Source organism: Hibiscus syriacus, unplaced genomic scaffold (assembly GCF_006381635.1).
Source record: "Hibiscus syriacus cultivar Baekdansim isolate YM2019G1 unplaced genomic scaffold, ASM638163v2 tig00110159_pilon, whole genome shotgun sequence".
NCBI lineage: Eukaryota > Viridiplantae > Streptophyta > Magnoliopsida > Malvales > Malvaceae > Hibiscus > Hibiscus syriacus.
In genome coordinates, this window is record NW_024062607.1 from 1,446,338 (window position 1) to 1,459,009 (window position 12,672).

Consider the following 12,672-nt stretch of genomic DNA (forward strand, 5'->3'; position numbering starts at 1 on the left):
TGTTTTATTAATTGTTTTCACACTAAAACGGCTATATGATCTTCACTAATCATCCCCAATGTTCAGAAGTGATTCAAGGTATATTTAAACAAGTTCTGAAGCCCTTGATCAAGAAGAAATCATAGAGAAACAAGAGAGAAAGCATCAAACATCAAGTTTGTGCAAATCAAGCCAATTTTCCTTTCAATATTCATTTTGATTTCAAGAACACAATTTGTGCTCATTTGTAATTATCTTTGAGTGTTCTTTTATTGTTCTAGAATTGTGCAAACATCTTACCTTGTGAGGTTTTCCTTGTAAGTTTGCAAATTTGTAATCTTCTCTTTGGGAAAAGAGTGTTCTCAAGAATTGGGGTATATTCTTGAGAGTGTTGTTGTAAGGTTATCTCTTTGGCCTCAAAAGAAAGAACAAATTAGTGAATTTGTTGGAAAATCCTTAGTGTGGATAGCTAAGGTAGTGGACGTAGACTTTGATTGAGAAAGTCGAACCACTCTAAATCGCTGTGCAAATCTTTTCAATTTTCTGCAAAAGCTTCCACCGAATTTTTAATTGCCAATTCACCCCCCTCTTGGCTAATTCCGTCAATTGATTAACTCAACAAATACATAATGTTTTTTACCGTTAACAGATTCACCCACTTCCCTCACGGAAAGTGATTTGGAACCCTACGACCACTAATAAAATGACACGTGACACTTAAAAAATATGTTTTTATTTTTTAGGTAAATTACATCATTCATCATTCAGCTATCTTCTCATTCTTATTTTAGTCACTAAAGTTTAATTTTTTTAATTTAATTATTAAACTATAGAATTAGTCTTATTTTAGTGAGTACTGAAACAATTTCAAGTAATGCAAATTTTTAATTCATATAAAAATATTTTCAAGTCATTTTAAAATATTAAATTAAAAATATATCCTAAATAATTTATATAAAATTAATTTGGAAGTGAAATCCTTTCTTTGAGGTTTTTCCTACAAAAACTAAATCTTTTTCTTTTCCCTCCATTTTTGTTTCTCAACAAAAACAAAAGGCAAAGGGCAGAAGAAATCCATTGAACCCCAATAAAGATTCATTGCAAAATCTGAAAATTTTTGTTTTTTTTTTGTGAAAGCAAAAAAGATTTGATTTTTTCTTTGCTCTGGGTCGATGGCAGAAATGGGGAAGAACAAGGTGAAATCATCATCTTCATATGGGTTTTTTAAATCGCTCATTTACGATGCATGCCCCATCCAAAGTTGATTCCAATCATCCCAAGGTTCATTTGTTCTTCAAGAATCAAAACTCTCAAAATCTACCGGCTCTGATTCCCAAATTTCACGATTCAATGGATTCCATCAAGGGTAAAGTTCAAAAGCTTCGGAGTTTGTTCGAATCAGGCAAATCTTCATCGTCTTCATCTAACTTGCCCAGTCCTAAAGAACACGCCTCTAAGCCCATTTTAAGACCCACAAAATCGATGATTTCGTCGGGATTTATTAACTCTTTGATAAGATTACCTGGGACTGAAGATCGCATCGTTGTTTATTTAACCAGTTTACAAGGAATTCAAATAAATTACGAGGATTGTTATGCGGTGATGATGATTTTTAGAGGGTTCAGACTTTGGGCTGATGAAAGAGATATTTCCATGGATGTTGCTTATAAGTAAGAGTTGTAGAGCATCTTGAAAGTGAAGAATGTGACTTTGCACCAAGTTTTTATCAAGGAAAAGTAAATTGGTGGTGTCGATGTGATCGAAAACATGTTCGAAATGGGTGAATTAGCTAAGATTCGTGATGATTTTCCCAAGAGAAAACATGGGTTTGCTTGCAATGATTATGGAGATGTCAGGTTTGTGCCCTGTGGGAATTGAAGTGGTAGTCGAAAATTGTTCGGCGATGACGAATGCTTATTCTGATGAATCAGAGCCGATCGAAATTACAGGTTAGAATCGGAGCCGATCGAAGTAGGAAAAGAACATGATAAGAAGTGAAGAAGTGAAATTGTCATACAGATTGTTCTGAGGAAAGAGGTGGAGAAGGAACAGGGATTTAGGAATTTAGGATTAAGGGTTAAGGGGGTTTTGCAAAGAAGAAGAGCATGCAACCCATTTGGGGAATTTTTCAAACTCTAGTTACAGATTAAGGCAAATACATTAAAATAAAATTAATTTAAACTTTGAGTTATTAAAATATTAATAAAATAAATTTGAGTTATTAATAGATGTCATGTCATAAAAATTAATAAAATAAATTTGAGTTATTAAATAAGAGTAATTCTATAGTTTAATAATTAACTTAAAAAAATTAAACTTTAGTGACTAAAATTAGAGTGAAAAGATAATTGAGTGATGAATAATGTAATTTACCTAAAAATAGAAAATTTATTTTTAAAGTTCCACTTGTCGTTGTCGTAGGGTTCCACGTCACTTTCCGTGATGGAAGTGGGTGAATTCGTTAACGATAAAAAACATCATGCATGAAATCAAGAATTTTTAAACATTATGTATGAAACTGAGAATTGGGTATATTTCATATATGAATGGGGTAATTAACCTATTTTTAAAGGTATTTTAAGGCAATTGTGTATGACATCTTATTTTTAAGGCATTCTTTTACAATTGGTATGATTTACTCTTGATGAGGACTCCTTTTTTAATGCTAATTTTTTGGATAATTATATAAATCACATGAAGAATCATCACGCATTGGCAGTATTGATCATTATGCCATTCCATTAGAGCTTCAATCCAACCAGATGTACGACCTTAGATGCCTCAAAATACTTTTTTTATGGTTTGGCATCTAAGTTATCCTGAAAGGACCAAGTAAAAGTGCTTCGTTCAACACAGAAACAAAAAGAACTTGAAAATGAGATGGCTCACAAAGACAAGAAGTGAGAGTTAAGTGAATTCTCTTTGTATTCCTCAAATGAGGTGGGGAGACCTTTATTTATAATTGATTCCCCATACAATGGATAACTAAGATTAAAATACATCAACAGATAAGATGAACCCAAATCCCCTAATCTAAGGAAAGTCAATCTATCACCATCTAATTATATCAATTAGTTTAATTCTTTTCTTTTATGGAAGATTTCATTGGATATGGAAAAATTATTCCATAATCCTCCTTGATAAGATATTTCTTACCTTTTTTGTAAGGCCAATGTGAATAGACTCTTTAGTATTATCCAATGATTGGGGCAAGTTTGATGGTCTAGGCAAGTCCAATATGTCATGCAAAACCTTTGTTGTGGACTTTAGCATACATGTGTCAGGCTCAAACTCGTGGTGCATGACATTCTTACCCACCGAATCTAGCAACGCCCTCATCGCTCTATTAGAATATATTTCGACTTGGTCAACTAGGATCTTTCTCGGTGCCTCAATTTGTTACAGTCCCCACATATGAACTTCTCATCTTAGCTTTTGCCATCATGTAACTTTGTAATATTTTATCTCAACGTGTACACCTCGATCATAGGAATCTTTTCCTACCCGTTTGGATTTACCTCGGTACAAACCCCTTAGACCCCTTAGCAAAGACTTGAATGACCCCTTTGGTTGAACTCCCAAATTCGTTGACATCTCTAGCGTGCCCTCTGGAACTTTAAAATGTCTCGCACGTCTCTTTCAAACTTTGGTTGCTTCAAACTTATGGTTAGGTCTCTCCTGTTCTACACTTATTGAAGATGCAAATTAGACTAAAAACACAAGGATTATGTTCTAGATGTACCTCAATCCCTTTGGTCGCATTCACCTAAAAATACATCAGTCCTCTTTTCTCCGTGGAGTCTAATGCCTTTTCCATCGATACTTCTTCCTTGAAGTTTGGTGACCCTTGTCGTATCAGTTCTTTTCTCTTGAAGTTCGATGCTTCTCCTACCTTACCCATTGGTGGTGTCTCTATGTCCCTCGAAAGCTTGAGTTCCTTGGACTCATCCTTGGTTGTGCGCCCCTAACGGTTGCCTCTAAAGCGATGTTCGCTTTTTTTAGAGCATCCTCATTAACTTAATATCTTGATCATTTTTCCTTGTCTCAATTCAATGGCATAATACATTGTTGTTTTGGATCCAAGATGCTTAAAACATCGACATAGGGGAAAATGAAAGTTTTAACATGATCAAGGAAACTTAAACTGATCATAAAGTCAAAGTCATCCAATGGGATTGCCTTGAAGTCTTCTTTGGCCTTTCATTCACCATTTTGTAGATCTATCTTCTTTATCGCTTCAACAATAGGCACTTCCTTGGATTTAACAGTCTTGATTGTCCCTTTTATTTTCTATACTTAAAGACAATGATTACCGACAATTCTCCTGGACATAAATAGATCTATTGCCTAATGTCCACTAAAGTATTATTCAATCGTCTTGTAACATTGATGTTCATATACTTTGTGCCAAGCCTCCACTTGAATACCAAGATTATTGATAACTCTCTTAGACATAAATAGAGCTTTTGGCCTTCACTCGTCTTCATAGAACTCAGTATCATCGTGACAAGCCTTATAGCATTATCAATTTTGGGCTTGTCCTCTTTCATGGACGTCTTGGCTCAATCTTTACTATCTTGTAACCCTTATGACCCATTCCCATGGTGGAACTTCAACTACTCCACTTCCACCCTCGGCCTAACGATCTTAACTCTCATAATTATGCTAAGTCTGGATACTTCCTCTTTCGGTTCATCATCTAAGCTCAAGATGGCAGTAGCTTTCTCTTTCTTTGGGCATTCCCTTGTCAAGTACTTACCCCCATAAATGTAACATTTAAAAATCTTTTTGAATCTAATCTTCTATGATTTACGAAATTACTTGGATTTTCCATTATATGACTTTCCTTCTCCCTTTTAATGTTGATTGGATTAGTTTGTGGATGACTTTCTCTATCTCCCCCAGTATTTCTCTTTTTATTTTGGCTTTGGTTTAGATGGATCGATCCTCAATACTTCAAATTATGTTATGGACTCAATAACGAATTAATGTTTTAGAATGTTCATTGACTTCCCTCTATTTTATCTTCATCTTGGTCCATCGTTGTAGTCCATCCATGAAGGTAAAGAATCCCTCCTCTTTGCTCATGTCTGTGATTTGTAACTTGATTTCAGTGAATTGTTTCACATATTCTTGGATGGATTCATCATGTTTAAGTTGTTGTAGCTTTCATCATGCCTCAATTTAAGCATTCTTTGGGTAGAATTATTCTTTGAACTCAACTCGGAATTCCTTTCATGTCCTTATTAGGGTTTCTTAGCTCTTCTCCTACGAGCATTTATGTTACCAACATAAGATAGTGATATAAGACAAATAATTAGAAGTAACATTTACCTTAGTGGTATCATCCTCGATACCATGCCCCGAAAATACTACTTCATATTCCAAATGAAGTTCCCAACTTCATGTGCTAATCATGTCCACTTGAATTCCTTCGGCTTTGGAATAGAGATCATGGGTTTGGGCATCGGTGCTTCTCTTATAACTCTATTTATCATGGTAGCCTTGTAAACAAGTAGCTAGCTATTGAGCTCCTACATCTCCCATATCAACTTTGCCTTTATTCCATGAACACGGCTTCGAGATCATAGGTCTAATCATTCAACTTATCATTCATCTTGTTAATGAGTCAATGAGTCTTATCCTTGAGTCTCTCATTCAAGGACTCTAACTTCTGGAGACGTGGTTCCACCCCTCCTATGCCTTATTGATTTCACTCATTTCTTGCCTTATAGTCAATTTCTTTTCCTTAACGGAATTACACTCTCAGATCGTCGTATCACCCAACTCATTAAGGAGTTCTTGCAGATCGTTCTTGATCGAGTTGTCAAACTCCTCTAGTCTAGTAAGCCTTCTCTCTATGGACGTTATGGCATCCCTCAAGCTTGATCGCTTCTTTATGGTATCAGAACTTGTTTTGATCCCCATGGCAGCAATTGAGACCTCATCTTAGTTTTGTGGTATTATCTCTCCGAAAACTAGCTTGAAACATGTGTCGTCATGATAATGAACTCGCTCTGATATCACTTGTCACGCCTTTGGAGCTTCGATCCAATGGGACATGCAACCTTAGATGCCTTGAAACATTTCTTAGATTGTTTGTGTTGAGTTAATCGATCGACGGAATCGGCCAAGAGGGGGGTGAATTGGCAATTAAAAATTCGGTGGAAGCTTTTGTAGAAAATTGAAAAGATTTGCACAGCGATTTAGAGTGGTTCAACTTTCTCAATCAAAGTCTACGTCCACTACCTTAGCTATCCACACTAAGGATTTTCCAAAAAATTCACTAATTTGTTCTTTCTTTTGAGGCCAAAGAGATAACCTTACAATACCCTCAAGAATATACCCCAATTCTTGAGAACACTCTTTTCCCAAAGAGAAGATTACAAATTTGCAAACTTACAAGGAAAACCTCACAAGGTAATATGTTTGCACAATTCTAGAACAAGAAAAGAACACTTAAAGATAATTACAAATGAGCACAAATGGTGTTCTTGAAAGCAAAATGAATATTGAAAGGAAAATTGGCTTGATTTGCACAAACTTGGTGTTTGATGCTTTCTCTCTTGTTTCTCTATGATTTCTTGTTGATCAAGGGCTTCAGAACTTGTTTAAATACACCTTGAATCACTTCTGAACGTTGGGGATGATTAGTGAAGATCATATAGCCGTTTTAGTGTGAAAACAATTAATAAAACAGCTTGGAGCGTGGGGGGAATCGGTTCCCCCTCATAGGGGATCGGTTCCATAAGTGTAAAATTCAAATATTTCGACCGTTGAACAGGGGGGAATCGATTCCCTCCGAGCATTCTGGAAATCTCGGAGCCAAACCATTCAGGGGGGAATCGGTTCCCTCTGAGCAATCTGGAATTTTTGGCTTTGAAATGGTTCGAAATACTTTGAAAGATTATTTTAAAATTTTTTTAAGATTAAAACATAATTTTACACTTAAGTAAGGATTAAAAATGATTTTTGAAATATTTGGAGTAATGTTTTGATATTCGAATAATTATATCGAATATACTTAGAAAATCATTTGGAAAATCTTAAAATTCATTTAACTTAATTTGTTATATCGAAATATCAAATGTTTTCAACAATCTCCCCCTTTTTGATATAACAAAACATTTTAGTAATTTTAAGATTTTGAAATCAAGTTTTGAAATTACTCCCCCTTACTTTAACTCTTCTCCCATTTATCATTTTAAAACACACTTAAACACACACTTAAACACACACTTAAAACACACTTCTCCCATTTATCATTTTAAAACACACTTAAACACACACTTCTCCCCCTTTTTGTTAAATCAAAAAGATTCAAAGAAACGTGAAAAACATTTAGCCAATTGATTAGGTATATGTATGCATAAGCTGCTAAGATCACAATCAAGAGAAACGTTAGCCATTAGTTCCATAATCAATATTCATAAACAATGTGATATGGTAAAATTGGTCATATTGCTAATAATGATGTAAATGATGCAATAATGAATAAATCACACCAAACATATAAGTTCACACCATCCATAAATCCAAACAAATTCATAATCCACAAATTCAAATATTCCAAAATATTCAAAATGTTAAAACAATAGGTTTGGAGTTCAAAGTAAAACATTTAATCACATATCCGGATCAGGAGGAGGAAAACGAGCTCGCATAGCGGCCATTTCGTTAGTGAGGTCATTAATACGTGCGTTGGTTGCTTCATTATTTGCAGGCATTTCCCGAATAATTTCTAATTGTTGAGCTCCCATTGTGGATAAATGAGACTCTATAGAAGTAAAGCGCGAATCCATTGTCGCATATCGGTAATCAAATGTCTCCATAAAAGATTGAAAATATGGAGGCATTTGAGTCGATTGTTGTGCTTGCTCTTCGGGCTGCTCCTCAGGCTGCTCAGGTTCATCTTCAGCTTCATCGATGTCTCGCATTAATTGCTCAAGCTCGAGATCTTCGTCAGCTTCGGGTGGAGCTTGTGAAGAACTAGCTCCCGGAGTAGTTGCAGAAGATCGAACCCATTCACCGGTTTCTTTATTTTTGACCTATCCCGCTCTTGTTAAAGAAAGAAGATTGATTTGTTTCTTAAGAGGAAAAGCGGCATCTAGACCAACTCGAAGCTCGGCTTTAGAAAAGAGATTACTAAGGATACAACCGTAAACTAGTGAAGAACAGAGTTTCTTATTTGGCACTAGGTTAACGGTTTCAACGATCTCAGCAAAGATAATCTCGGAAAGGTTTATTTTTATGTTGTGTTCAAAACAATGCAACCACCAAAGGTCTAAAGCTCTGAGAGTAGAATAACGACCCCCGGATGGTCGAAACCACCAAGTGATCATGAGATGAAGAAAATGCTCATGAAGATCTAGAACACTTGCACTATCATTTCGTTTAAACCGTGAGCCTAAAACTTGTTTTTCATTTGATAAACCTTCATTATCCAAGCCTAAGGCATTGGCTATGTAATCTGGATCAAGATGGAAATATTGACCTAGGAGGTAGGAACGTACTCCTATGGTTTTGGTTTTGTCACTATTTTTGATACAAACGGCATTACAGTAGAAGATACGAACAAGTTGATGATAGACAACGGGTTCAAGTTCGAAAAGTTTATCAAATTTCCAATCGTGCAAGATAGGGAGATATTTAAAGTTAATAGCAACCATAGCTTGAAGAGATGAGATATGTTCTTCCCTAATCTTATACGTGTAACATCCCAAACTATGGGTTAGTAACTTAATTGTAAAGTTTCAGAATTTGGTGATTAAAGTAGAAGAATGGGTTAGTTCAATGATTTATCTGGAAATAAATTCTAAAAAATGTTAGTAATTATAAAAGGTATTAAAGGGCAAAAGGGTCATTTGACCAAGAGATGAATTAAATAATGTTATATATATATATATGGATAAGGATGGGAGATTTTCCAGAAATCTCTTCTCTCTTTTCTTCTTCATTTTCTCTTCTCCACGTGAAAAACTCAAAGCAAATGTGAGTTCTCTAATTTCTTGATTGTTTGTTGATTTTAAGCATGAGTTTTGATCCTTAGAGGATAACTAAGCTTAAGGAAAGCTTAAGTTATCTTAAAATCAAAAGATGAAGAAGTTATAAGAGATTTAAGAACACGAGTTTTATATGGAATCATGGAATAGAGTTGATAAGTTGAATTTTAAGTTGAATTTGACTTGTCATCTATGAGAATAAGAAAATAGAAGTGTTAGAATTGTATTTAGAACATATGGAAAATTAAGTATGATTCTTGAATTTCATATGAAGGATAGGATTTTTAAGTTATAGATTATTTTCATGGATATAAGTTAGTTTAAGTAATGGTAGTTGAGTTTAATGACATGGTAGGGGCTTAAAATAGAAGAATTGAATGAAAAATTGATGATTTCCGAGCTTAAAATATAATTTCTGGGTAGAGGGAACCGATACCCTATGAATGGGAATCAATTCCCCCTCTTGAACGAAAAATTCCAGTATGTTCAGGGGGTATCGATTCCCCTGGGGGGTATCGATTCCCCCTAAATGAAAATATAGAATTTGATTCATTAAACGGTTTAAGTTATTAACATAAAGTTTAAAGTTTAGGCTTCTGATAGTTGTTTTGAAATGATATATTTATGTAGATATTGAGCCTAAACAAGTTCCGGAATAATCAAAGGATTATAATCGAATCAAAGCAAGGCTAAGGTGAGTGCATCTTATTTTATAGAATTATATGGAAATTGGACTTGTGATAAGTCTATTTCCTATAGTTATAGTGCATGAAGTCTTGATTATAAGTATGTGAATGACATGAAATGTATGTATGCTTGATTATATGTGTTGACATGTTTTTGTATGTAATGATATGATGACAAGATATAAGATATGCGACAAGATATTTGTAATACATAAAAAGGTGATATAAGTTGTGTAATAAACCATGTGAATTGATATAAATAATTTGGAGAATAAATAGAAAGGTAGGATAAAATAAGTAGTATTTACTTATAAGGTAAAAGGAGATTATCTGAACAGATAGTATTGATAGGTCACATAAGACTACATGTCCATCTTTTAATGTAATAAAAGTGTATGTGAAATGACATGATAGGTGATAAAAATCGTGAGCCTATATGAATATGTGATATATGTGATGTATGGGAAACATATGAGAACAAGATATGACAATGATTTACATGTCATATGAACACCAGAGAAGTGTTATTCCTATAATTATAGTACATGAAGTAATAAATTTAAATATGTGAATGACATGATTTTTATCATGTATGAATTCATGAGTAAAAACATGTGTGAATATGATTGGTATGCATTATGTCATGTGAACATAAGAGGACAGAGCATAAATTATATGATATAAGATATATGAGAAAAGGTACATGTAATATGTGAATTATATGTTTATGTGAATATGTGATATGATATGAGATTCATAAATACATGTTTATGAGATATATGTTTACACACACATATGGTATGTGATAGAAGAGAATGAACATGTGATTATAAGATCAATGATTACACGTACATTTGGTAAGCGACTGAAACGAAAAGATATATGTTCATAAGAGAAAGGATATGAATAAGTAAATTGACTGTTATAATGATAATGCCCATGTTATGATAAGAGAGCTAGTGGTATAGTTGGCATGCCAAGAGTGAGGGTATACCTATGTTCTACGGAACATATGGACAGAATTACCTATGTCTTTCGAGACATATGGACAGTATACCTATGTTCTAAGGAACATATGGACAGTTTACCTAGGTTCTTCGGAACCTATGGACAGTTGCCGAGGATCTTTATGACCTCTGGATAGTTACCGAGGTTCCTTGTGACCTCTGGATAGGTCCTTCGGGACATTGATCGAGCTGTGGTAACAGCATATGTGTGCACAACCTCAATGTACTCACATACCTTAGGTTCTCACTAGTGTACATGGGCTAATAAAGAGATTAAACAAACATACTGAATGTGATATGTATACGATGGGTTTATAAATGGTTATCAAAGGTAAATGGTTTGAAATGTGTTACATGAACCATATGATGTTTTGTGTGTTTCTTAATGATAATGATAGAGATTATGATAATGATGGTATATGTTTATGTATGCTTTATGTTATATGTTTTATATGCCTCACTAAGTCAACGACTTAGCGTGTGATTGTTTCACACGTAGGTTTCGAGAAGAGTAAAGAGTAATGCGGAGCAAGACAGGTCAGTTCTCCTTACCAAATGTCAGATCAGAAAATATATGTACTGTATATAGAGTGTATTTGGCATGTAGTCTAAAGATATAAATTGTATGAACTCTGATATATTTTATAAACGTTTTGAATAAGTTAAATGTTATAAAAGTTTTTAAATTACTCACTATTTTATACGAATAAATGTTTGAAAAGTCAATGTGACACTTCGGACTCGTATCCGGGTCGGATACGGGTTGGGGGTGTTACAATACGAGTCAAAATATTGGTAAAACCAATAACGATTATCTTTAGGACCCGGTTGATTGAAACAAGAATTTTGGATAGTCAAGTTAGGATCAAGATTTGGAATATGATTTTGAGGAATAGGAGGAGGATTTGGTTGACGACTAGAACGACTAGATGAAGACCTAGCACGTTTAGGATTAGACATGGTGAAGGAAATCAGAATAGATTGGATAACCTGTAATTTTAAAAACAAATGTATGCAAATCAATGAATCCCAAAACTCAATTGAGTCCTCAATATTTCAAGGTTCTCTAAATCAATCCTAATGGGCAAAGTTTTTGAAAAACTTTTGAAAAATATGGTTTTGAGAAACAATATATGTATAGTTTTCATAACAACAACATAATCTAATCAAAACACAATAATTTGAAAAACAACATTTTTTTTTAATTTTGAAAATTTAAAATTTTTGGAAAATTCTTGTGCTTTTGATGAAATTAGTTGTAACATCTAGTTTCTAATCACTAAACAATTAATGCCCGATCACTATTTCAACCTAGAACTAATTAAAACTAATCCTATGTTCAAAATCAATGAAATAGAGAGTTTAGAAAAATTTACCTTGAAAGATGAAGATTGAGGGGATTTAGATGTTGTTTGCACGATTTTAATGATGATTGCAAGTTTAGGAGATGATATTTGAAGTGAATTCCGATTAAAATCAATGATTTGAGGCAAGAATAGAGATTTGAGTGTTTGAGGGTGAGAAACGGCGGAATAGGTTTTGGGGTTTTGGGGTGTTCTGCCCGATTTTAACAGAACCCCAGGGGGGTATCGATTCCCCTGTGGGGGAATCGGTTCCCATTCAAAGAGGGAATCGGTTCCCTCATGGGGGGATCGATTCCCTCTGCACCAAAATGCTAAAATCTGATTTTTTAAGTACACAAAATGCTAAATTAATCTTCTCTAGTGGTATAGGCAACTCATATATTGAAAAATAATTATGTTCAAACAATTAAATTAATCTTTAATCAATATTTGAACATAAAGTTAATTTTTCATCAAGAATCATAAACTCCCCTAACTAATAGCAATGAATGCAATCAAAAATTACTATTATGAGCATTTTTCAGTATTTATTAAAAGTGCTGAATTATTTTAAACACTAAGTGAAGATAGGTCAGTTAAACCTAATTCTCTCCTAAGTATCCAAAACCTTTCCTTATCTAAGGGTTTTGTAAAA

General features: G+C 34.0%; 1 pseudogene; it reads left to right on the forward strand.

The window, feature by feature from the left end:
* The first annotated feature begins 1,221 nt into the window (after positions 1 to 1,221).
* Positions 1,222 to 1,902, forward strand: LOC120216181 (annotated as a pseudogene).
* Positions 1,903 to 12,672: the final 10,770 nt, after the last annotated feature.